This window comes from Pleurodeles waltl, chromosome 2_2, assembly GCF_031143425.1.
Source record: "Pleurodeles waltl isolate 20211129_DDA chromosome 2_2, aPleWal1.hap1.20221129, whole genome shotgun sequence".
In the NCBI taxonomy this organism is placed as follows: domain Eukaryota; kingdom Metazoa; phylum Chordata; class Amphibia; order Caudata; family Salamandridae; genus Pleurodeles; species Pleurodeles waltl.
The window spans coordinates 148,507,822-148,535,486 of record NC_090439.1 but is presented as its reverse complement, the minus strand read 5'-3'; the positions used below and the strand labels follow the sequence as shown (position 1 = coordinate 148,535,486).

The window sequence follows — 27,665 nt, the reverse complement described above, 5'->3', positions numbered from 1 at the left end:
GAGGGACGGATGAGCGGTATATTGTCTGGTGAGACTCCGGATGTTGTCTTCTAGTGTTTGTTGGCGTGTCATCCTATCCATGTTAGCCAGTGCTGCGTCGCGCATCATGTTACCTCTCAGGGTTGCCTTAGCCGCCGCACAGAAAACTCATTTGGAGGCCACAGTGCCGGTGTTGTCGGCCATGTATGTGGATACACGGGTCCTCAGTTGTTCTTTCCCTTGGGGGGAGCGGTATCTATGCACTGCAAAGCGCCATGGTTTGCGACCTGGGGAAGCGAGGCCCGTTTGGATCTGGAGCAAGATAGGGGAGTGGTCTGAAAGTCTGCTTTCAAGTATACTAGTATCTTGGAGTTGGGGAAGTACGGTGTGCGACACTAGGAAATAGTCCAGGCGGGATTGGGTTCCGTGGACTCGCGACAGGAATGTGTATTCCTTGTCCTGTGGGTGTAGCAGTCTCCAATAATCAGCCAAGCCTGCATCGGTGATTATGTCCAATAGCAGTGCCTTGTCATGGGTTTTGCCTGTGTCAATAGGGCCCGTTCTGTCTAATATGGCGTCCCGGGCAAGGTTCCAGTCTCCCCCTATAATATAGCGGGTGGTTCCTATTTCAGTCAGGAGGCGGTTTAATTGTAGGAAGAAAGATCGCTTAGTACCGATCGGCGCATAGACTGAGCCCATGCATAGGAAAGTGTCTCCTACCTTCAGTTTTACGAATACGTATCTACCCTCCGGGTCGTTCCATGTTTTGATGATTGTAACCGGAAGGGTTTTACTTAGCAATATCGCTAATCCGCATTTGCGGGGAGTGCCTTCCTGGTCCCTGGCCTGCTGGACAGCAACTAAAGGAAACCCTTCCTACCCAGTCCCGACGGAGCTTACTAGTCTCTGTGCTGTCCAGTTGGGTCTCCTGGATCGGGCATATATCCGCTCTTTTAGATTGGAGGTAGGACAACACCTTTTTACATTTGATGTAATTCGGCATGCCATGTACATTCCAGGAGACGATTCGTAGTGGGTGTGTAGCACAGAGGGCAGCTCTTGGCATGCTGGGTGTCGGGATAGGGTCTCAGCGATTCGGAGGGTAGTGTAAAGGGCTGCCTATATCATTGGAGCAGGGAGAGTGTCTTGGCAGCATAATGGTTATGGGGTAGGAATAGCTGGTGGATGTCGAATGGTCCTTCAGAAGGGGGGGAGAAGGGGGTAGATAAGATTGAGAGAGGGAGGGAAGGGGAGGGAGTTGGAAAGAAGGTGGGGGGAAGGAGGAGGAGGTGGTTAGCGTAAAAATGTTGGGTAGAAAGGTGAGAGGGGGAGATGCAGTCAGGAAGAGAGGGGGAGGAGGGGGAGAAGGGACAGGGAAGGGTGAGAGTAGAGGAGCTAGGTTGGGAAAGCTAGGGGAACAATAACCCCTGGAGGGGTAGGTCTGTAGACTGCGGGTCAGTGCTGACAGTCAGGTCCATGTTGGGGGGGCGGGGGAGGAAAGAGGGGCGGCCGCCGTCGCTGTTTATTGAGAATCTTTCTGCCTGACTCCGGAGGGAGGAGGAGTGTCTTGGGTTTGTCACGGGGGAGCCTATGGGGGAGGAGTGGCAATAAAGGGGTGGATTATCCTATGTGGGGGTGAGGGGAGGGGAAGAGAGTAGGAACGGGGAAGGGGGGGTATTGAGTATCTGTGGTTATTGACAGAGTAGAATCTTGTTGTGTTGATGATAGGGGGTGGGGGGCGGTCAGACGTAGGTATTGAGGGGGAGCCATTCTGTTAACTTGTGAAAGCAGATATTGTTTATGTACCCCTAGCGATGGAAAAGGAGACCGCTGTGTCTAGTCGTTGCTGCAATGCAGGGTCTTATGCTATATGGACAGTTTGAAGGTTTGAAGGGAGGGGGCAGGGGTGGAACGGGAGGGAGGGAGAGCAGAGCGGGAAGAGCAGGTCAGCGATAGGCCGGGGAAAGGCTTTTAAGGTATACATGCATATATATGTGCATACGTCTCATCCTTCATAGATAACATCTCTATGGCTTAGTATCACAATATTGCATGCAGGGTATTGAGTTCTGAGGCATATCCATGGCCTATGTGTAAGCAGTAGGGATAATCAAATTCTTAATCTTAATATAGGCAATATAAACTCGGCGATGGGCCAGAGGTGACTTCTATTGCATTATCACATCGTACTACTTTGTGTTAAAAGAGTAGGAACAAATGAACAACACATTCACAACATCGGCATGGGGTATAAACCAGTCCTATGCGTAAACAGTAGATACCAACAAGGTCTGGCCTAAATGCAGGTAATGTGTGTGCAGAATTGAGCTAGAGATAACTTGCATTGTATCATTGCATTGTATAACCTCGCATTGTAGGGACTAAGGCATAGATGTGTAAGCAGTAGTGATAAACAAATTCTTAATCTTAATATAGGCAATAGAAACTCAGTGATGGGCCAGAGGTAACTTCTATTGCGTTATCACATCGTACTACTTTGTATTAAAAGAGTAGGAACAAATGAACAACACATTCGTAACATCGGCATGGGGTATAAACCTGTCCTATGCGTAAACCGTGGACACCAACAAGGTCTGGCCTAAATGCAGGTGATGTGTGCACAGAATTGAGCTATAGATAACTTGCATTGTATCAATGCATTGTATAACCTCGCATTGTAGGGATTAAGGCTTATTAGCTGTTCAGTAATGACATTATCAGCAACTGTAAAGAAAGTGTAAATGCAGAGTCCGGGCAAATACTCATCTGTCCATCGGGTTGACGACAGTCGCGCTCCGAGGCTCTTGTCGTTGTCTCAAATAGTCCCACAGTCACTGTGGTAGCTCATTGTCTCAGGGGGGTATGGGAGCCGGTTTCAGGGGTGAACAGGATTTGTCCCTTTTCGAGAGCTGAGTTTGGAGTGCCACGGCGCGTAAGACCTGGCCTCTGTCGTCATGTGCCCAGGTCCCTGCCTCCAGGGCCGTTATCAGGGTCATACCGTTCTGTGACTCCCCTTTCCAGTCCCAAGGGAGGAATGTAGCTGTTATCTCCCGAAGTGGCTTGTGGTCGGGTCGGAGTGGTGGAATCCTTAGGTTGATGCTTGAAGGAGTCCAAATAAAGTCTCAGGTCCTCGGGGTTGTAGAAGTCTTTGGATACCCTATTTTTGGTGACCCACATTCTCGCTGGGTTGAAGAGGCCATATTTAATCTCCAACTGGCAGAGTCGGGGTATTAAAGCCAGGAAGGCCTTCCTACGTTCATTGGTGTCCTTGGAATAGTCGGCCGCTATGAGAATTTCATATTTGTCTATCCGGAAGGGTCTGTGGTTTCGTGCTACTTGAAGAAGTTGGTGGGTCTGGGTATGACGTAGCAGGCATGCAATGATCGAGTGAGGTCTGGCGGCCCTGTCGGGGTGTTTCAGGCCCACTCTGTGTGCTCGCTGGAATTCCAGTGGCGGGTCAAAAGTCAGCGAGGTCAGCTTGGGTAGGACAGAGCTAAGGAAGGCCTGTACATCTGGCCCCTCTTCATTTTCCGTGATTCCGAAAAGGCAGATGTTATCTCTTTGACTTCTATCTTCTTGGTCCGTTATTTTGCTCCGGACATAGAGAAGGTCCTGGTCTCTGTCCTGGATTGTGTTCACATGAGTTTCTAGGGACCCCATGCAGTGTTCCAATCCTGTCACCCGAGATTGAAAGCTTGTGATGGCTCCATATGTTGTGGAGAGCCTCTGGGGGTATTGTGGTCCCATTTGAGATAGCCACGGGGCCCCTGCCGCCCCTCCGGGTTCGACACCGGCCTCTATTCCCTGGAGATGGGGAAGGGAGTCAAGGGGGGGCGGCACAACACCCTGATGAGCAGCGCAACGCTACTGACCGCAGGTGATGGGGCTCGCGGGTTGTTGTCTCCGTCCCGATGGGCCGATCCGCTCCGGCCTCGGAGGACATGACTCCGCCCCTGGAGAGGGCCTTGCCTGTCGAGGTGCACAGCAGTATTCCCCACTGCTGTTTTTGATCCCCCTCGACAGGGATCAGTGCTCCTTATGTTTAAAGAGCCTCTGGAGATTTTATTTTCTTGTTTACGGCGGCCACGCGGCCCCCGCCGCCCCCTCGAGTCCGACGCAGAGTGGAGCTCCTGGGTTAGGCGGCCATCTTCTTTGGTGTCCCGGCCACACCCCCCTCCTGACTGATTTTTAAGGTTGCCAATATTTTCTAGCAATTCAGCCTGGTCACATTATAGTTGTTCAATTCTTCCTGTAGGATCTACATTCTCCTGGCCCTGCTCTGAAACTCTAGTTTCCACTTGCTCGAGACGAGATACAGTCTGTCTCAATGACTGGTCAAGATCACTGAGCACTGTGATAACAACCTGCTGCAGGGAAAACATATCTTTGGGAAACTCCTGAAGGAGGGTCTGGATATCTTCTTTTGTCACCGGGCTTGGAGATCAATCGTTCCACCTAAGGCTGAGGATGAGGAGGTCGAGCCCACTCCCTGGGACTGGGACACTTCAGGACACTGCAACATGTCCTTGATGGAGGAGTCTTGGATTTTACTGCCACCATGGTTCCCAAACACGCCATCAAAGCGAATCAGAAAGCACAGAACCAGCTGTGTATGGCACTGCAAAGACTGTTGTAGCCCCTCAGACAGTCCATGCAGAGTATCTGCTATGATAAAGGTCCCTCAACGCACACCCAGGCCTCATGACCCAGGAATAATCACAGGGGCATCTAGGACTGGCACCAACTACAAGCAGCCTGCAGGGCAGAAACCAACCCACAGACACCCCAGAGCCCACCAAATTGGGGACTCAAGAAGTGTCTAGCAAGCAGAATGGCCACAGGTTCAACATGCTTCACTGGAGCTCTATTCCTGGAAATTCCTGGCCCTCCTACTCTCCAGTACAGGTCTCCTGGGTAGATAGCACACTAGATGCCTCCCTCCTCACTCCCTGCTGACAATAAAGTGCAGTGAAAGGGGGGAGTTGTGAGTTGTATGATAAAAGTCCAGGTCTGGGGTGTCCAGCTTGTTTGATCAGGTCCTCCCACGTGGCCTGCCAGACCACCTCCAGACTCGTAAAATCAAGTATTACCTCAGCTGGACCTCACATTGGGCCTCATGCTGCGGGTGTATTGCATGTTGCAAAGGTGTGTGGGGGCTGCTGCTGGGGTACCTGGGTTGCCATGGCCCACCCCTGTATCTCTCAAGACCTCTCTCTCTCTCCCCTGGAAGCCTCATGAGGGCTAGAAACCTAATAGGGGCACCCCTCCTCACCTGCTGCTGATGGTGGGGTGGTGTGTGGAGGTGGGGAGAGATGAAGTCTGGCTGTTCTGCAATTGGTCAGCTGCCTCAGGCATCTTTTCAAGTGGGGCCCCAAAGTCTTCTGCTAAGCTAACAGTCTCACGAGGGCTCAAGGCCTCTGTTGCAGGGCCTCACTGCAGGTCGATCTTTTGTGGCCACTGGACGTTCTGCCCTCTTCGCTCGAGACCACCTCTCCAAGCTGTCCTTATGCACCTTCAGCTTTGTCGTGTTCCCTGTGCCCCCCTCGAGTGCTGCATGGGAACCTACGAACAGTTCCAGTCACTCCTCAAGAGCCTCAGCACCCTTAAGATATGGGTGGCTGCCATCTTGTCTATGCCACTGGGTCAGCGATAAAACAGCAAATTTTGCCAAAGTGCCACTTCAAAACTCTTTCTAGATCCATCATCCACCCTACGAGGGTAGCCAGACTCACAGCCTTCAACAAACAGCCCAATTTAGAGGCTTAGACATAGGGGAGCAGGGTTTGAGACTGGAGCTCAGGGGTGACACATCTTGGCAGATCTCCTCCCTGGCCACGCCTCCTTTATAATGAATGTCAAGTGTGTACTATTCAGTAATGTAACTGCAGATTTTACGTGTAAATCTCATGTACCTCTGCCTAGGGTGCAAAGAAAAAACGTAAATAAAATTGTAAAAAATATTCAGTCTTGTCTTTCAATAAGCCTCCTACATGATTTAACTTCTCTATTAGTTGAAATAATCAGTGCTTTACTTTACTGATTAGATCACTTCCTAGGAAGTGTTTCTAGGTCTGTGAGATCATAATCAATCACGTACAGTTATAAATAGTGAGAAATACAGTTTACCAGCACTCTCAGTCAATGCTTGTTGCAGCTCAAGGGGTGTATGGCTATGATAAGAACCAAACCAAGCTGCCCTGGTTTAACACATCTTTCTGAGGGAACCATCACTGTCAGAGAGGACACAACATCCAAGTACTGATTTCTCACACATCTCGCTTGCTGAGACATTAGTGGTTGTCATAGCAAATGCCAAGGATGTTGACTAGTCCTGTGGTGGCGATAACCTTCTTGGAACTGTCAATTTGTACATAAACGTTATGACATATACAATACTGCTAAAGTGTACACAGGAACTTTAATGAATTGTCATTATAGGAAAAGTGATAAGAAGTACTGAGGTCATTACCTTTCTAAGAGTGGTGAAACAACCAGCATCATTCATCACTTTAGGTTTAGCCAGTTGCTATGTTGCCGAGGCAGCAAGCAATGAAACTAAACATCATTAAGTTTAGTCTGATTATAGAATTATAAAACATGGCAAAATGCCATAATGTTCACAGAGTTATGGAGTAGATGAACATGCACTAGGGATTACTGAGCAACGTTGCAAATCTGGAAAAAAGCATTAAAGATCAAGTAGTGCTGATTGCTAAATAATTGTACAAATCTAGGAAGGTGTTCAATGCTTCTTTGTGAGCGTTTATGCAAATACCAGCATGTTCTGGTTATTGTGTAACGTGGCACATCTGGCATGTAGCGAGGGTCAGTGAATAATGATGCACATCTGAGCATGCAATACTTAATAAGTGATGAGGCAAATCTGAACATTAGCTAGGATAAATGAGTGATGGTGTAAATATGGCCATTAATCCACAACCTGTAAATAATGGTGTACATCTAATCCACTACGGAACATTTTCACGTCAAATCTGAGTTTACAATATGGTTAACTGAAAGATAAGGAAAATGTAAGCATGCAATTAGGGGTAATGAGTTATTGTCTAATCAAGACGTTGCAAATCTGAATGTTTACAATGGTAGTGTTTCTTGACATTTTGAAGGAATTTTTGTCACAGTAGTGCCTACTTCTCATGTAATAATTACCAAGGTATATTGTTGCTTATATATTCTGGGCTATTTTTGGAAGATGGTTCCCAGCCTTGCTGTAATACATTGGCATTGTCGATACCATCACTAATGTGTAGTCCCTGTGCTCCCATCCATGCACTCATTTCCCCATACACCCATCTGCACGCTAAACTATTTGTCAATCCATTAATCCATGTACTCAACTATTAAACCTTTAATCCATACACTTGCGGATTCATCCATCTAACCAGGATTTCACATACCCATTAATTATCTATGTTCTCAGTCATATACTCCTTCATCCATCTATGCACTGACTCATACAGATGGGCACATGGCCCCCACTCTGATTAAATTTCACTGGCCATCCAGCACTATCGTCGAACCAGATTTAGCATCTCCGCCTTCCCAGCTGTGACAGTCGCCAACTCTGGTGGCCTGATAGCTTTGTTCACACTTGCAACAGGGAGTCCATGGGACTGGAGACAAAGAAGGGAAGGAAAGAAAGAAACGGACGTTAATTAATGCAGCAAAGATCAGGAACAATAACCATGTACACAGCAGAGCCACCCAAACCATAGTCTAATTTAGGGAAGAAGTGTAGACACACTCCTTTGAAGAACACTACATCACAATTAGGCAATGTACTAAATCACTCCTAGACTCAGTTTCCCCTCTAGTCTCTAACGGAAAATATCCTTGTGTTTGGCCCTGTACCATATCCTGCTGCCTTTTGGCTAGGTTTGCACTATATGAATATCATCGAAATACATGCATACATTCTTACAACCACTAACTCATTTTCACATTCTCCCACTTGCATCCACACAAGGACACACAAATGTTCCAACCAATGAAGAAGCAATTCCACCTATGAAATTGCAAGACCTATTGGTTTTGTCAGTGCTTGTTTATCTTCGCCTGTGATCAGCAGTAATGGAAGGAACGTATGGAAGCCATCTGATGAAAACCCTCATCACTGAACCTAGATCAGTGTAATTTTTCTAAAGTTGCCAGGGCTCAAATAGCTATCAGTAGGATGAGCACGTCTTCCATTCAGAACTGACAAAGAGTCATAAGTAGAACACAGAAATTCAAAAAGTAGATTGATGCATCTCAAAAACAAAATCTTTAAGTAAGAAAAACTATTTAGGGGGTCATTACAACACTGGCGGACCGTGGTAAAGGTGCGGTAATACCGCAAACAGGCCGGCGGACAAAAAAAGGGAATTATGACCGTGGCGGAAACCGCCAACAAAGACAGCCACTTTAACACTCCGACCGCCACGGTGGTACAGACATGCAGCGCGGCGGGCACCGCCAACAGACAGGCGGAAGACAATGTACCGCCCACAGTATCACAACCCGCCAATCCGCCACCTTTTCCGGGGCGGATTCACCGTGGATAAGAACACGGCGGAAACAGCTTTTGCAATGGGAAAACGCTCACCTGAACACATCCCACGAGGAAGGAGGACACCATGGAGCCGGAATTACAAATCCTACCTGCCCTTGTCTTCCTACTCATCTACCAAGACCAGCGGCGGCGGCGGCGGCGAAGACAATGGTGAGTACTGCACCTACGACATAGGGGAGGCAAAAGTCAGGGGGACACACACGCACCACCCCCACCATCACACATTACAACACACACACCAATGCATTTCCAAACATCACAGTAACAAGCCACACCCCCCCCCCGGAAGAATGCAAAGACAAAACGAAATCAGTTCAAACATTGTAATGTATCAAAATACAGTAAGCTAATATATACAGATATATATAAACTCATTCAAAAGTATATACATTACGAGAAGTAGTGCAGATATGCACATCTCAATGTCCGTGCACCACTGGGCCAAAAATGCATGAGCGAGGCCCACACAAGATACCTGTCCACAAACCGAGAGAACACTGCCGGGGCATCAGAGAGAAATACAACAGGCACCTCAGGGGGAAGGGAAGGGGGGGGGCCTCAGCCGGATTACAGCACCACGCCACATCCACGACGGGGCTCCATGCCCATTGATGTATCCTGGGGAGAGCAAAGCCACAGTCTCACAAGTCTCTACAGTGGGTGGGTTGCCCACTGCCATATCCTGGGGAGTGCGAATCCACAGTCTCACAAGTCTCTACAGTGGGTGGGTTGCCCACTGCCATACCCTGGGGAGTGCAAAGCCGCAGTCTCACAAGTCTCTACAGTGGGTGGGTTGCCCACTGTTCAATCCTGGGGAGCGCAAAGCCACAGTCTCTCAAGTCTCTACAGTGGGTGGGTTGCCCACTGTTCAATCCTGGGGAGTGCAAAGCCACAATCTCACAAGTCTCTACAGTGGGTGGGTTGCCCACTGCCATATTCTGGGGAGTGCAAAGCCACAGTCTCACAAGTCTCTACAGTGGGTGGGTTGCCCACTGTTCAATCCTGGGGAGTGCAAAGCCACAGTCTCTCAAGTCTCTACAGTGGGTGGGTTGCCCACTGTTCAATCCTGGGGAGTGCAAAGCCACAGTCTCTCAAGTAGATAACAGCCTCCACTGGTTCTGGAGGGGGACTGGTGCCCAGAGTGCTTCATCCTGTGAAGGACAGAGGTAGTGGATGGATCTCTCCACTGGTTCTGGAGGGGGAATGGTGCCTAGACTGGATTAGGCTCCCCGTGACAGTTCCTGTACCGTCACTGTCCCAGCTGCACATGGGATAACGATGCTTGATGTGGCGGTCTTTTCCTTCTGCAGCAGTGTTCTGCCCTGTTCAGCAGTGCTTTGCCATGTTCAGCGGTGCATGCCCTGTTCAGCGGGGCTTTGCCATGGCGGTCTCAGGCCTGTTCAGCGGTGCTTGCCCTGTTTAGCGGTGCTTTGCCATGGCGGCCTCTGGCCTGTTCAGCGGTGCTTTCCCTGTTCAGCGGTGCTTGCCCAGTTCAGCAGTGCTTTGCCATGGCGGTCTCTGGACTGTTCAGCGGTGCTTGCCCTGTTCAGCGGTGCTTGGCCATGGCGGTCTCAGGCCTGTTCAGCGGTGCGTGCCCTGTTCAGCGGTGGATGCTCTGTTCAGCGGTGCTTTGCCATGGCGGTCTCAGGCCTGTTCAGCGGTGCTTGCCCTGTTCAGCGGTGCATGCCCTGTTCAGTGGTGCTTTGCCATGGCGGTCTCAGGCCTGCTCAGCGGTGCTTGCCCTGTTCAGCGGTGCATGCCCTGTTCAGCGGTGCTTTGCCATGGCGGTCTCTGGACTGTTCAGCGGTGCTTTGCCATGGAGGTCTCTGGACTGTTCAGCGGTGCTTGCCCTGTTCAGCGGTGCATGCCCTGTTCAGCGGTGCTATGCCATGGCGGTCTCTGGACTGTTCAGTGGTGCTTTGCCATGGCGGTCTCTGGACTGTTCAGCGGTGCTTTGCCATGGGGGTCTCTGACCTGTGCATTGGTGTGTGGCATGACGATCCCTCATTGCCCAGCAGGGCTGTGGCTGCCGGGGCCCTCCTGGGAACTGACTCTGGCGGTGGTCTCCTGACCAGTGACGATACTTGTGCCCTCCTGGGCACTGACTCTGGCGGTGGTCTCCTGACCAGTGATGCCCTCCTGGGCACTGACTCTGGCGGTGGTCTCCTGACCAGTGAAGATACTTGTGCCCTCCTGGGCAATGACTCCGGCGGTGGCAGTGGTCTCCTGACCAGTGACGATACTCGTGCCCTCCTGGGCAATGACTCCGGCGGTGGCCTCCTGACCAGTGACGATACTCGTGCCCTCTGGTCTCCTGACCAGTGACGATACTCGTGCCCTCCTGGGCAATGACTCCGGCGGATGCGGTGGTCTCCTGACCAGTGACGATACTCGTGCCCTCCTGGGCAATGACTCCGGCGGTGGCGGTGGTCTCCTGACCAGTGACGATACTTGTGCCCTCCTGGGCAATGACTCAGGCGGTGGTCTCCTGACCAGTGACGATACTTGTGCCCTCCTGGGCAAAGACTCCGGCGGTGGCGGTGGTCTCCTGACCAGTGACGACGGTGCTGGCGGTGGCGTCCCGGCCGCCGGGAAGGATGCCGCCCTTCTCCGCCGTGCTGCTCACACCAGGCTGTGCAGACTTCTTCTGGCCCTTCACCACCTCTGAAGGAGTCACAGCTGACTCTGCAATCCCCCTGGGACCCCTGTGAGTTGTTTTGCCTCCAGGAGTCTTCACCCGGTCCCGTCGGCCACTTTCCAACTTCAGATGCTTTACAGGGGGTGGACTGGCAGTGCCTTGGCTCCGTGTCACACTGCCTGCCCTGGTGGCCGGTGCACTCCACACACCTGTAACACGCACCACTGGTACTGGAGTCTTTTTGGCTGAGGCGCTACGACGGGACTGATGAATTGGAGGGGTGGGGGCAAAGAGGTCAACATTGCAGAGGGACAGTTTCTGACGAACACTGGGATGGGTAGCTGGAGGGGGTCTGGGAGTGGAGGAAGAGGAGGTGGTTGTAGGAGGTGTCACTTTAGGTGTTTTGGGTGCAGGTGCAGGTGCAGGTACTGGAGGCTGTCGTAAGGAGGATGGATGTTGGGTGTGTGGGTGCCCACGTTTGTGTACTTTGGGAGGGGGCGTCACAGACACACTGAGAGAGGACACAGGGGACGTGTAAATGGGAGTGGGGGTGGTGAGTGCAGGTGAGCAGGGTGTGGTGCTGGGTGTTCTGGTGTGAGTCCTGGTGCCTGTAGATGTAGTGCATGCAGGTGAGAGTGTAGATGAGACTGGGAGGGAGGAGAGAGACGACGAGGAGGGGGACACAGTGGAGGCAGTGGATGTTGCTGTGTCTGCATGTGGGTGATGCTTGTGTGAGTGCCTGTGGGTTGTGTGGTGCCTATGTTCGCCTGAGCTACTTTTGGGTGTTGAGGTGTATGCATGCTTGTCTGATGGTGTGCTTGGGACAGGGTGGGGTACAGGGGATTGGGTCTGGGTGGAGGAAGTTGGAAGAGGGAGGCTAGAGACAGGGACAATGGCTGCCATCAGTGCTGAGGCCAGAGATTGCAGGGTTCGATGATGGGCAGCCTGACCAGAATGAATGCCCTCCAGGAATGCATTAGTGTGTTGCAACTCCCTTTCTACACCCTGGATGGCATTCACAATGGTAGACTGCCCAACAGTGAGTGATCTGAGGAGGTCAATGGCCTCCTCACTGAGGGCAGCAGGGGTGACTGGGGCAGGGCCTGAGGTGCCTGGGGCGAAGGTGATGCCCACCCTCCTGGGTGAGCGGGCACGTGGCGAATGCTGAGGAGCTGCTGGGAGGGCTGTGCTGGTAGGGGAGGTGGCGGCTGTACCTGTAGAAGTGGGGGGCACAGATGGTGCCGCCACCACAATGGAGCTCCCATCGGCGGACGAGTCCGTGTCGCTGGTTGGTGATCCGGTGACCGACGTGTAGCTCCCCTCGCCCTCCGTCCCACTGGTGCATTCTGAGTCCGTGGTGTGGCCCTCCATGGCCATGTGGGATGCAGCTCCCTCATGCCCCGGTGCCACTGTACCTCCGCCTGATGATGCTGATGCACAAAAGAACAGGGAGAGCAGAAAAAGGGGGAGGGGACGACAGAAGAAAGACAGGTTGAGTGCATGGCTTACCGCTACCGTTGGCGGACAATACAGACACAGCAGCCCCCTGCACTACGCCGTGCTCTTGGCCTCTACAGATGCAATCGCTGGGATATGGTCTACATGCCTATGGTGGACATCTGCACACATGGATGCCACAGGGGCCTCTATACCTGTACGTGGCCCACTACTGAGGTGGGGTGGAGTGCCACATTCCCTGCATTACGGAGGGGCCTAGCCTACGTATTTCTGCCTTGCCAAGGTACACCCACAGCCCTCCTCCCCAGCCAGACCCCTCAACTGCGCGCCAAGTACCCAGAATGAGGTTGTACTCACCCCCTTGTGTCTGCTGTGATGCCCTCAAGCGCCCATCCAGCTCCGGGTAGGCCACCGCCAGGATCCGGAACATCAGGTGGGTCATGGTGCGACGGGCACCCCTCCCACGTTGGGAGGCCATCCCCAGCTGAGCCTCCGACGTCTTCTTGCTCCAGCGGCGAATGTCCTCCCATCTTTTCCAGCAGTGGGTGCCCCGTCTCTGGTGGACCCCCAGGTTCCGGACTTCCTTGGCGATGGCAAGCCAAATGTCCTTCTTCTGGTGGGCGCTGACCTACATGACATGCACAAGAGAAGAAGAGAAGTCATTACCAACTGCACCATGGATGTGAGTGGCCCCCATCCCTACCCTTGCCATATGGCACATGCATTCACATGCATTCATGTTCCCTGAACTCTGCCCCCTTCCCTCTTACAACCAGTCCTCTCCACCCAGGCATAGCCCATACAACGTGCTCCCTGTGTACTTACCTGTTGGTCTGGAGGACCGTAGAGTAGCGTGTACTGGGGGAGGACCCCGTCTACTAGTTTCTCCAACTCCTGCGCAGTGAAGGCAGGGACCCTTTCCCCAGACGCAGCAGCCATCGTCGCTTCCAGACTGAGGTCACAGCAGCACTTGCAGTGTAGGTCCTCTCCTGTCGAAGATCATGTATCGAGTGATTGAACAGATAGAAAATGGCGGTGACATCCGGGGCGGTGACGTCCGTGGCGGTGCGTATCATCACCGCCGGCGCACCTCTTCATTGGCTCCTGGGACCCATAGGGTCCAATGTTAACCAATGCAGCATTGCGCTGCGGTCTACAACCGCCTACTGCGACGGGGTACAACGCCAGCGCAGTGATCTCACATTCCCATTGTCCCAGTTTAGAGGTCAGGCAGCCGCCATTTCAGGGGCCCACATGGCTTCATTTACTACTGCGTCACACATAGCTAGGCCTACACTCAACACACATACAGGAAGGGTTTTGTGTTTGGTGTCGTGTTCTGTGTATCTGTGGGTACATACCTGGAAAATTGTTGACTCTGTGGTCGCTGTTGTCCTTCTTAGGCACCGTCAGATGGGACAATTGAGAAGATGGTGGAATCCTCCAGTGTACCGACCACTGGTGGACCTGTTGACAATGGAGGAGCAACATTTAATCGTCACCTACAGGTTTGACCGTGCCACTATTCAGGAACTATGTACCCAGTTGGAGCCAGACCTGATGTCACCAATCCGCCATCCCACTGGAATCCCCCCTGACGTGCAGGTGCTGTCAGTGCTCCATTTCCTTGCAAGTGGGTCTTTCAGACAACAGTGGCCTTGGCATCAGGGATGTCCCAGCCTATGTTTTCCAACGTGTTTTCCAGAGTGTTGGCTGCCCTGCTGAAACACATAAGGAGATACATCATTTTCCCTGAGGTGGATGATTTGGCTACAGTTAAAGGTGACTTCTATGCCCTTGAACATATCCCCAACATCATAGGTGCTATTGATAGGACCCATGCAGCTCTGGTCCCCCCCCCCACAGGAGTGAACAGGTGTACAGGAACCAGAAGAGTTATCATTCTATGAATGTACAGATGGTATGTTTGGCAGACCAGTACATCTCTCAGGTAAATGCTATGTTTCCTGGTTCAGTGCATGACGCCTAAATCCTGCGGAATAGCAGCATCCCTTATATGATGGGTCAACTCCAGAGGCACTGTGTGTGGCTATTAGGGGACTCTGGTTACCCCAACCTGTCCTGGCTATTGACCCCAGTGAGGAATCCCAGGACCAGGGCAGAGGAACGCTACAATGAGTCCCATGGGCGGACTAGGAGGGTGATCGAACGCACCTTTGGCCTCCTGAAGGCCAGGTTCAGGTGCCTCCATATGACAGGTGGTTCCCTATTCTACTCACCGAAGAAGGTGTGCCAGATCATCATCGCCTGCTCAATGCTTCACAATCTTGCTTTGCGACCTCAGTTGCCTTTTCTGCAGGAGGATGGTCCAGATGATGGTGTTGTGGCAGCTGTGGAGCCTGTGGACTCTGTGGACAGTGATGAGGAGGAAGCTGAGGAAGAAGACATAGACAACAGGGAGTCAGTCATACAGCAATATTTCCAGTGACACACAGGTGAGAACATTTTCATTTTTACCATTACATTCACTTTCACACGTCTTCCTCTATCCTGTGTGTCATTTCATAGCAGTATTTGGTCACTGAGTTGTACCTTTCCATTACGGTTTCACAGGTGTGGTTACCAAAGTGTGTCATCTGCTTGCATCCTTCAAGGACTTGTGATGTGTGACATAGGTATGTTGGCTTTACTATTGGAAACGCATTATGACACTGTCATTGATAATACATATTTACCAAATCACAGACTGACTCCAGATTGTTTTGTGGTTCAAGGGTGTTTATTGAACTGCTAAAAAATGGAGGGGGGTTGTAATATGGTGATGGGGGACGGTGGAGGAATGTCCATGGCAGAGTCCAGTCCATTGGTCACACAGGTGCACTGCCCATATGGGCAAAGGAAGTGGAGCTGGGGCAGTTAAAGTATGGACAGGGTAACAAAGTGGGACAGTGGGAGGACATTCAGGGTGGTCTCATTTCCTGGCGGGGGTCTTGCCATCTTGCTCTGTCCTGTTCCTAGATCTCAGGGACCGCTTGCGTGGTGGTTGTCCGTCTGCAGGGGGTGGGGTGCTGGTGTGGTGGTCCTGTGGCGGTGCGTCCTGTCCACTAGCGCCGGTGGAGGTGGTCGGCAGTTCATCGTCCAGGCTAGTGTCAGGGGCCCCTTGGAGTGCCACGGTGTCCCTCAAGGTCTGCTGTATGTCCTTCAGCACCCCTACGATGGTGCCCAGGGCGGAGCTGATGGTCCTGAGCTCCTCCCTGAACCCCAAATACTGCTCCTCCTGCAGGCGCTGGGTCTCCTGAAACTTGGCCAGGACCAACGCCATCGTCTCCTGGGAGTGGTGGTATGCTCCCATGATGGAGGATAGGGCCTCGTGGAGAGTGGGTTCCCTTGGCCTGTCCGCCCCCTGTCACACAGCAGCCCTCCCAGTTCCCCTGTGTTCCTGTGCCTCCGTCCCCTGGACCGTGTGCTCACTACCACTGCCCCCAGGTCCCTGATTTTCGTGGGGTGGTGGGTTCTCCTGGGTTCCCTGTAGTGGTGGACACAACGCTGATTGACGTTTCCTGGGTACGGAGGTATGGGCCCGCTGGGTGGGTGCTGTGCTGGTGTTACCAGAGGGTGGAAGGTCAGTGTTGGGCTGTGCCTGTGCAAGGGGAACCAACTGTCCTGAGGCCCACAATGGTCCGGGCTGGTCATCAGGATCCAGTAGGGCAGAGCTGCTATCGTCACTGTGGGCCTCTTCTGTGGGTGGATGGAGTTGTCTGGACCCTCCGGTGTGGTGACGTTCCTTCGTGGTCCTGCAGGAACATAAGAGCATGATTATTGCATCTGTGTTTGTAATGGTGTGCAATGGGTGGGTGTTTGTGTACCCCAGTGCAAGCATTCCTGTGTGTGAGTTGGTTTGATGATGGTTAGGGGTATGTGCAGTGAGCATGCTTTAGTGAGGGGTGACCATGCTTAGTTGTGTCATGCAGGGCAGGTCTTCCTGATGTCCTCCCGATTTCTTGGATGCTGTCCCACAGCGTTGACCCTGTCCACTATTCTGCGCCATAGCTCCATCTTCCTGGCTATGGATGTGTGCTGCACCTGTGAGCCAAATAGCTGTGGCTCTACCCGTAGGATTTCCTCCACCATGACCCGGAGCTCCTCCTCGGACAACCGGGGGTGTCTTGGCGTGACATGGGGTGGTGTGGGTGATGTGTGGGGTGGTGTCAGTGTTGATGTGTGTGGTGATGTGTAGTGGTGTGTGGTGTATTGTGCGTGTAATGGTGTATGGGTGATGGTGTTGTGTGCCTCTGTGTGGTGGGGTTCTCAGTTGCTGTGCTCTCTGTCTCTGTGGTCTTCGGTCGTGACTTGTGGTTGTAGGGGTTTGTGGGTAATGTGGGTGTGTGTTTTATATTGTGTTGGGTGTGTGGGAGTGGTGTGTGTATGTGTATCAGGTGTGTGTATTTCGAATTGTCCAATGTGGCGGTGTTTTGGAGATGTGTGTGTATTTTGAGCGCGGGTCGTAATAGCATGGGCGTGTTTATGTTGGCGTGGAGGTGGAGTTTTTGTTTTCGCCAGTTTTACACTGACCTTTGGTGTGGCGGAGTTGTGTGGGTGTCTGTATTACGGCGGATTCCGAGATGTGTGTCATAATAGCTGTGGCGGAATTCCGTGGCTGCAGCGGTGTATTGGCGGTCTTCTGCACGGCGGTAAGCGGCTTTTACCGCCAATGTTGTAATGACCCCTTTAGTGTCTTATTTCTAAAAAGGAACTATGATTCAAAATATATCAGACATAAATACACCGGGTACAGGCATAGATGACAAATAGTTATAACAGACAAAATTATTTTTAACATTCTGTTAAATTACAAGGTCCACTGGAATACGCCCAAGGGGGCTTGTGGGATTAAAAAGGAGGGGCAGGCACACTAACTTGTTGTTGAGCAATTTCTTAAGAGTACATTACATACCAATTTAAGATAGTGACTTGCAAAGGTGGCAGCCACAAATGTCAAAGATGGGAAGAGGGGACGTCAGGGACGGGGCATAACAAATAAGAAAAAAAAAACACTTACCACCCCCCTCCTGCTGCCTCGCTCCTCTTCTCTCTGATTTCCCATCATTCACTGGAGCACAGGCTCCCCAGCAATTTTAGTGTTGCTCTCATGCTGTGCCTACTATGAGAGCAGCATCAGGATTGGTCTGAGCAGCTTGGTATGCCGCGCAGACAATGCACTGGGGTCTGTGCAGTTTCTCCAGCCCGGCTGTGCAACACAGCTGGGTTGGAAAAAGTCTGTTTGGCCAGCTTAAGACAGCAGGCCAAACACACTTGCACAACTAGTGTACTCCCCTCCTCCTCCCCCTCCCTCCTCCCATGGCCCAGCCCTGCCTCTCTCTTCACATCCTGGCTGAAATATTGTTTTATTTTTCTGCTGCTGGCTCTTAGCCAGTGGGGCGACGCTTTTCCACCATTGTGGAGGAGCTGGCCCTGGTGGCTTGCCTCTAAAACTAAATTATACTTTATTTGATTTTAGAGTTTAGAATTTAGAGTTTGCAGGGAAGTTAAATTCCTCTAATTTCCCAGGGACAGTATTGTTGACAGGGGCGTAGCTTAGTAAATAAGATTGGGGGGTGAGCTTCAGATTTTCCGACAATAACGCTGGCACACAATGTTAAAATGCATTATATGGCAAGCAGGGTGCATGACAGGGTAGGAGTATTAAGTGGGAGAAACATAATATTCTGTATAATAATGAACATTTTTATAGCTTTCAAAACAGAGATGAGAGAGAGTGTGTGGTTTTTGTCAGTGAAAATGCCAGGTGAAATCCATCTGACACCTCACTATATCCAACTGAAAGCAACTGCACCCAATTATTCTTTAGAAAATACATTTATTGGGGGGTGTAACACCTCAAACACCCCCTGGCCCCGTCACCCCCCCCCCCCCATGCTACACCCTTGATTGTGGAGGGAATTTAACCCGTGAAGAGTTTCCTTGTAAAATTAGAGAATGTTAGGCTCCCACCTGCTGTATATGAGACCTTAAGTTCTAATACCATTGTTTAAGACTGTAGCTGTGCGTGTATTGTATGCAGATGTGTATGTCTGTTTTTTAGGGAGATTTAATTTCAGCTGGCCAATGCAGGATCACTGTTGTCAAAAGGTCACCCTTCACCTCTGGTCTTTCTGGTCATAGGTCAGGACAGGATGCTTGAGTTGGCTTCCCCTAACTTATTTTCGGCATCCTCGCACCGAGCCTGTAATAGGGCCCTCCCTGGTGACAGTTTGTAGGAGGCTGGACTGGCTTGTTGTGAGTACCTAGGGGTACTTACACCTTGCACCAGGCCCAGTTATCCCTTATTAGTGTATAGGGTGTCTAGCAGCTTAGGCTGATAGATAATGGTAGCTTAGCAGAGATGCTTAGGCTGAACTAGGAGACGTGTGAAGCTCATACAGTACCACTAGTGTCATATGCACAATATCATAAGAAAACACAATACACAGATATACTAAAAATAAAGGTACTTTATTTTTATGACAATATGCCAAAAGTATCTCAGTGAGTACCCTCAGTATGAGGATAGCAAATATACACAAGATATATGTACACAATACCAAAAATATGCAGTATAGTATTAGAAAACAGTGCAAACAATGTATGGTTACAATAGGATGCAATGGGGACACATAGGGATAGGGGCAACACAAACCATATACTCCAAAAGTGGAATGCGAACCACAAATGGACCCCAAACCTATGTGACCTTGTAGAGGGTCGCTGGGACTGTAAGAAAACAGTGAGGGTTAGAAAAATAGCCCACCCCAAGACCCTGAAAAGTGAGTGCAAAGTGCACTAAAGTTCCCCAAAGGACATAGAAGTCGTGATAGGGGAATTCTGCAGGAAAGACACAAACCAGCAATGCAATAACAATGGATTTCCAGTCGAGGGTACCTGTGGAACAAGGGGACTAAGTCCAAAAGTCACAAGCAAGTCGGAGACGGGCAGATGCCCAGGAAATGCCAGCTGTGGGTGCAAAGAAGCTGCTACTGGACAGTAGAAGCTGAGGTTTCTGCAGGAACAACAAGGGCTAGGGACTTCCCCTTTGGAGGACGGATCCCTCACGCCGTGGAGAGTCGTGCAGAAGTGTTTTCTTGAAGAAAGACCGCCAACAAGCCTTGCTAGCTGCAAGTCGTGCGGTTAGCGTTTTTGGATGCTGCTGTGGCCCAGGAGGGACCAGGATGTCGCCAATTGCGTCTGGGGACAGAGGGGGCGTCGAGCAAGACAAGGAGCCCTCTCAGAAGCAGGCAGCACCCGCAGAAGTGCCAGAACAGGCACTACAAAGAGGAGTGAAACGGTGCTCACCTGAAGTCGCACAAAGGAGTCCCACGTGGCCGGAGGACAACTTAGAATGTCGTGCAATGCAGGTTAGAGTGCCGTGGACCCAGGCTTGGCTGTGATCAAAGGATTTCTGCCGGAAGTGCACAGAGGCCGGAGTAGCTGCAAAAGTCACGGTTCCCAGCAATGCAGTCTGGCGTGGGGAGGCAAGGACTTACCTCCACCAAACTTGGACTGAAGAGTCACTGGACTGTGGGAGTCACTTGGACAGAGTTGCTGGATTCAAGGGACCTCGCTCGTCATGCTGAGAGGAGACCCAGGGTACCGGTGATGCAGTTCTTTGGTGCCTGCGGTAGCAGGGGGACGATTCCGTCGACCCACTGGAGATTTCTTCAGAGCTTCTAGTGCAGAGAGGAGGCAAACTACCCCCACAGCATGCACCACCAGGAAAGCAGTCGAGAAGGCGGCAGGATCAGCGTTACAGAGTTGCAGTAGTCGTCTTCGCTACTTTGTTGCAGTTTTGCAGGCTTCAAGCGCGGTCAGCAGTCGATTCCTTGGCAGAAGGTGAAGAGAGAGATGCAGAGGAACTCGGATGAGCTCTTGCATTCGTTATCTAAGGGAATCCCCAAAGCAGAGACCCTAAATAGCCAGAAAAGAGGGTTTGGCTACTTAGGAGAGAAGATAGGCTAGCAACACCTGAAGGAGCCTATCAGAAGGAGTCTCTGACGTCACCTGCTGGCCCTGGCCACTCAGAGCAGTCCAGTGTGCCAGCAGCACCTCTGTTTCCAAGATGGCAGAGGTCTGGAGCACACTGGAGGAGCTCTGGGCACCTCCCAGGGGAGGTGCAGGTCAGGGGAGGGGTCACTCCCCTTCCCTTTGTCCAGTTTCGCGCCAGAGCAGGGCTGAGGGGTCCCTGAACCGGTGTAGACTGGCTTATGCAGAAATGGGTACCATGTGTGCCCATGAAAGCATTTCCAGAGGCTGGGGGAGGCTACTCCTCCCTTGCCTTCACACCATTTTCCAAAGGGAGAGGGTGTAACACCCTCTCTCAGAGGAAGTCCTTTGTTCTGCCATCATGGGCCAAGCCTGGCTGGACCCCAGGAGGGCAGAAACCTGTCTGAGGGGTTGGCAGCAGCTGCAGTGAAACCCCGGGAAAGGCAGTTTGGCAGTGCCAGGGTCTGTGCTAGAGACCCGTGGGATTATGGGATTGCACCAACAATGCCAGGATGGCATAGAGGGGGCAATTCCATGATCTTAGACATGCTACATGGCCATATTCGGAGTTACCATTGTGAAGCTACACATAGGTAGTGACCTATATGTAGTGCACGCGTGTAATGGTGTCCCCGCACTCACAAAGTCCGGGGAATTGGCCCTGAACAATGTGGGGGCACCTTGCCTAGTGCCAGGGTGCCCACACACTAAGTAACTTAGCACCCAACCTTTACTACGTAAAGGTTAGAGATATAGGTGACTTATAAGTTACTTAAGTGCAGTGTAAAATGGCTGTGAAATAACGTGGACGTTATTTCACTCAGGCTGCAGTGGCAGGCCTGTGTAAGAATTGTCAGAGCTCCCTATGGGTGGCAAAAGAAATGCTGCAGCCCATAGGGATCTCCTGGAACCCCAATACCCTGGGTACCTCAGTACCATATACTAGGGAATTATAATGGTGTTCCAGTAAGCCAATGTAAATTGGTAAAATTGGTCACTAGCCTGTTAGTGACAATTTGAAAGAAATGAAAGAAATTTGAAAGAAATGAGAGAGCATAACCACTGAGTTTCTGGTTAGCAGAGCCTCAGTGAGACAGTTAGGCATCACACAGGGAACACATACATATAGGCCACAAACTTATGAGCACTGGGGTCCTGGCTAGCAGGGTCCCAGTGACACATAACAAACATACTGAAAACATGGGATTTTCACTATGAGCACTGGGCCCTGGCTAGCAGGATCCCAGTGAGACAGTGAAAACACCCTGACATACACTCACAAACAGGCCAAAAGTGGGGGTAACAAGGCTAGAAAGAGGCTACTTTCTAACACAACCCCCCCCCAAACGAAGGACAATAAGGCTAACCTTGGCCAGTTGAGACTTTATTGTCTAAGTGGTGATAAGTAGAGAGTAGCTCTGCAATAGACTGGTTACTCCGTTTATCATCCACTATATGGTTACTTCCCTGTGGGGATGTAAACCACCCTGTTTGAAGTTTTTTAGCAAAGCAACAATGTGAAGATATATTTTCAGAGTTTCTATCAGTAAGTTTTAGTTTAGAGCAGTGGGAATTGTCCACTGAACCTATTTGTAGTGATGGAAATACCAGACAGGGATGCTGTCTCAGAAAAGCCATAGCTGGGCAAAAGCTTTGTCCATATGGCTGGAAGAGAAAACAGGGATGCTGTTTCTCTTGAGTTGGAGCAGGGCAGGGATGCTGTCCTATGAGCTCCACACTAGGGCAGGGATGCTGTCCTAAGTGTTGTGAGGCAGTGCAGAGTTTCTGCACTAAAGTTTCTCTGGGAGGGTTGGAGGGATGCTCCATGTTAACTAAAATGGTGCTCTTTTTCTCACCATTGTTAGTTATCCCACAGAGAGGTACTTCTACCTCAGGGAGTACAGCTTTGCCAGCTGATGCTTCCCTTGGAACAGGTGCCACCCTAGGAGAGGTTTCTCCCACCACAGGAATGGTATCCTGAATGGCAGGGTGGTTAGGGGATACTGTGATACCCTTTTTACCTGTTGATGGAGAGGGATCCTGAGTTTGCAGGCCTTCTCTCCTTTGCTTTTTCATCTCAGTAGAAATGAGAGGGAACAATTCCTCTGGGATGCCCAGCATGGCTGCATGGGCATAAAACTCTACATCAGCCCAACCTGAGGCCTCTAGGTCATTACCTCAGAGACAGTCTACAGGTAAGCTAGGTGATACTACTACCTGCTTAGGGCCAGTAACTCCACCCCAACTAAACTGAATTATAGCTAAGGGGAGAAACTTAGTGGAGTTATGGACATCAATAATCTTATACTGTTGTCCAATGATGTGTTGTTCAGGATGCACTAGGTTTTCAGTCACCAAAGTGATACTGGCACCTGTGTCCCTGTAGGCCAAGGCCTCAACACCATTTATTGAAACTGTCTGCCTTAACTGTCTGTACATATCCATTGTAAGGGGACAAGCAGCCAGTGTGGCAAGGCCAATGCCACTAGGTGTGACAAAAACTGTCTTGGGACTGACTACCCCAGTTTCTATTATGGACCCATAAGTGAACCCAACTACACCCTTAACTTGACTGTTGCCAGCAGTCCCACCACTAGTACCACTACTGCTAGGGGCACTAGAGTTTGATGTATTAGTGGTGGTAGGCTCAGGGGGTTTACCTGGACAGGACTTATCCCCTGGCCTATGGCCTCTGTTTTTACACACAAAGCACCAAGGCTTTTTAATGTGTGCAGGTTGAGAAGAAGAGGAAGAATTTGTTTTATCCCCACCCTCTGAAGAGTGTTTAAGATTTGAAGTGGGATCTTTGGTTTTACCCTTATCCCCATGCTTATCTTGAGATTTTTCACCATCTTTCTTCTTGCCATCCTTGTCACCACCTGTATGAACTTTTCTGTTCACCCTTGTTCTGACCCATTTGTCTGCCTTCTTTGCCAATTCTTGGGGAGAGGTCAGATCAGAGTCCACCAGGTGCTGGTGCAACAAATCAGACACACAATTATTAAGTATATGCTCTCTCAGGATTATGTTATATAGGCTTTCATAGTCAGTCACTTTACTGCCATGTAACCACCCCTCCAAGGCCTTCACTGAATGGTCAACAAAATCAACCCAGTCTTGTGAAGACTCCTTTTTGGTCTCTCTGAACTTCATCCTGTACTGTTCAGTGGTTAAGCCATAACCATCCAGAAGTGCATTCTTAAGAACTGTAAAATTATTGGCATCACTTTCTTTCACAGTAAGGAGCCTATCCCTACCCTTTCCACTAAATGATAGCCATAGGATAGCAGCCCACTGCCTTTGAGGGACATCCTGTACAACACAGGCCCTCTCAAGTGCAGCAAACCACTTGTTAATGTCATCCCCCTCCTTATAAGGGGGAACTATCTTATGCAGGATGACTATGGGGAATACTGCTGCTGCCACCATGGGTTTCTAAACCCAATTTCTGTCTTTCCCTTTCCACTTCTAAGGACTGTCTATCCAAATCCAGCTGTTGCTTCTTGAGCTTCAGTCTGGTTTGTTCCACTCTCAATCTATTGAGCTCCCTTTCTAACCCTCTGTCATCAGGGTGGGTGGGTGGGACATTCCTTGAAACAGAAGTATGGTGAGAATGTACAGAAGGAGAGCCATCCCTTACAGAGGGCATCCTAACAGCTTGGTTAATAGAAACATCACTTCTACTATGATGTGAAGGAATACTCTTGCTATGATGTGAGACAACACTATCAGTATGGTGTGACTCTACATCAGTACCAACTATGCTAGGCTGTCTTGTAATGGGCAGGCTAGGAAGTTTCTTTCCTGAATCTTTTTCTAGGGGAGTCCCTGGATCAGATTGGGAACCATTAGCTACTTTTTCAACAGAAGGGACACCTCTGGCCTTATCCTGTTCTATAAGCATGTTAACGAACAGTTCTCTGGGGGGATTCTTCCCTACACTTATACTTCTTTCTATGCAGAGACTCCTTGCTCCTTTCCAGCTAAGGTGATCATAAGCAAGTTTGGACAGATCAACAGTTTGGCCTGTGCCAGCCATTTTAGAAAGAGTTAAAGTGATAGAAAAAGGAACAAAAACTTTGTCAGAACTTTTAGAAAGACAGAAAAAAAAACTTTTAAAACTTTTTAAGAACTTTTTGAAAGTTAAGAAGTACTTTTCAGCACTTTAGAAAAAAAGTGAGAAAAGAAATGCAAAACTCTTTGGTTAGGTGTACATACACTGAACTTGTTTTGTATATTTTTTTCTTATGAAAAGTACCATGACAAAAGTGGTAAGTAGTTGCAAGCACTTATCCTCACCACTGCACAACCAATGTAGGAGGCTGGACTGGCTTGTAGTGAGTACCTAGGGGTACTTACACCTTGCACCAGGCCCAGTTATCCCTTATTAGTGTATAGGGTGTCTAGCAGCTTAGGCTGATAGATAATGGTAGCTTAGCAGAGCAGCTTAGGCTGAACTAGGAGATGTGTGAAGCTCATACAGTAACACTAGTGTCATATGCACAATATCATAAGAAAACACAATACACAGATATACTAAAAATAAAGGTACTTTAGTTTTATGACAATATGCCAAAAGTATCTCAGTGAGTACCCTCAGTATGAGGATAGCAAATATACACAAGATATATGTATACAATGCCAAAAATATGCAGTATAGTATTAGAAAACAGTGCAAACAATGTATAGTTACAATAGGATGCAATGGGGACAAATAGGGATAGGGGCAACACAAACCATATACTCCAAAAGTGGAATGCGAACCACGAATGGACCCCAAACCTATGTGAACTTGTAGAGGGTCGCTGGGACTGTAAGAAAACAGTGAGGGTTAGAAAAATAGCCCACCCCAAGGCCCTGAAAAGTGAGTGCAAAGTGCACTAAAGTTCCCCAAAGGACATAGAAGTCGTGATAGGGGAATTCTGCAGGAAAGACACAAACCAGCAATGCAATAACAATGGATTTCCAGTCGAGGGTACCTGTGGAACAAGGGGACCAAGTCCAGAAGTCACAAGCAAGTCAGAGATGGGCAGATGCCCAGGAAATGCCAGCTGTGGGTGCAAAGAAGCTGCTACTGGACAGTAGAAGCTGAGGTTTCTGCAGGAACGACAAGGGCTAGGAACTTCCCCTTTAGAGGACGAATCCTCCACGCCGTGGAGAGTCGTGCAGAAGTGTTTTCCTGAAGAAAGACTGCCAACAAGCCTTGCTAGCTGCAAGTCATGCGGTTAGCGTTTTTGGATGCTGCTGTGGCCCAGGAGGGACCAGGATGTCGCCAATTGCGTCTGGGGATAGAGGGGGCGTCGAGCAAGACAAGGAGCCCTCTCAGAAGCAGGCAGCACCCGCAGAAGTGCCAGAACAGGCACTACAAAGAGGAGTGAAATGGTGCTCACCTGAAGTCGCTCAAAGGAGTCCCACGTCACCGGAGGACAACTTAGAAAGTTGTGCAATGCAGGTTAGAGTGATGTGGACCCAGGCTTGGCTGTGCACAAAGGATTTCTGCCGGAAGTGCACAGAGGCCGGAGTAGCTGCAAAAGTTGTGGTTCCCAGCAATGCAGTCTGGCGTGGGGAGGCAAGGACTTACCTCCACAAACTTGGACTGAAGAGTCACTGGACTGTGGGAGTCACTTGGACAGAGTTGCTGGATTCAAGGGACCTCGCTCGTCGTGCTGAGAGGAGACCCAGGGTACCGGTGATGCAGTTCTTTGGTGCCTGCGGTAGCAGGGGGACGATTCCGTCGACCCACAGGAGATTTCTTCGGAGCTTCTAGTGCAGAGAGGAGGCAGACTACCCCCACAGCATGCACCACCAGGAAAGCAGTCGAGAAGGCGGCAGGATCAGCGTTACAGAGTTGCAGTAGTCGTCTTCGCTACTTTGTTGCAGTTTTGCAGGCTTCCAGCGCGGTCAGCAGTCGATTCCTTGGCAGAAGGTGAAGAGAGAGATGCAGAGGAACTCGGATGAGCTCTTGCATTCGTTATCTAAGGAAATCCCCAAAGCAGAGACCCTAAATAGCCAGAAAAGAGGGTTTGGCTACTTAGGAGAGAAGATGGGCTAGCAAAACCTGAAGGAGCCTATCAGAAGGAGTCTCTGACGTCACCTGCTGGCCCTGGCCACTCAGAGCAGTCCAGTGTGCCAGCAGCACCTCTGTTTCCAAGATGGCAGAGGTCTGGAGCACACTGGAGGAGCTCTGGGCACCTCCCAGGGGAGGTGCAGGTCAGGGGAGTGGTCACTCCCCTTCCCTTTGTCCAGTTTCGCGCCAGAGCAGGGCTGAGGGGTCCCTGAACCGGTGTAGACTGGCTTATGCAGAAATGGGCACCATGTGTGCCCATGAAAGCATTTCCAGAGGCTGGGGGAGGCTACTCCTCCCTTGCCTTCACACCATTTTCCAAAGGGAGAGGGTGTAACACCCTCTCTCAGAGGAAGTCCTTTGTTCTGCCATCCTGGGCCAAGCCTGGCTGGACCCCAGGAGGGCAGAAACCTGTCTGAGGGGTTGGCAGCAGCAGCAGCTGCAGTGAAACCCTGGGAAAGGCAGTTTGGCAGTGCCAGGGTCTGTGCTAGAGACCCGTGGGATTATGGGATTGCACCAACAATGCCAGGATGGCATAGAGGGGGCAATTCCATGATCTTAGACATGTTATATGGCCATATTCGAAGTTACCATTGTGAAGCTACACATAGGTAGTGACCTATATGTAGTGCACGCGTGTAATGGTGTCCCCGCACTCACAAAGTCCGGGGAATTGGCCCTGAACAATGAGGGGGCACCTTGGCTAGTGCCAGGGTGCCCACACACTAAGTAACTTAGCACCCAACCTTTACCAGGTAAAGGTTAGACATATAGGTGACTTATAAGTTACTTAAGTGCAGTGTAAAATGGCTGTGAAATAACGTGGACGTTATTTCACTCAGGCTGCAGTTGCAGGCCTGTGTAGGAATTGTCAGAGCTCCCTATGGGTGGCAAAAGAAATGCTGCAGCCCATAGGGATCTCCTGGAACCCCAATACCCTGGGTACCTCAGTACCATAT

General features: G+C 50.5%; 1 protein-coding gene across 1 annotated transcript in view; it reads left to right on the top strand.

Annotated features, from left to right (window-relative positions):
• LOC138280770 (molybdenum cofactor sulfurase-like) overlaps positions 1–27,665 on the top strand; it is a 566,269-nt gene that overhangs the window by 464,477 nt on the left and 74,127 nt on the right. The window lies entirely within an intron of this gene.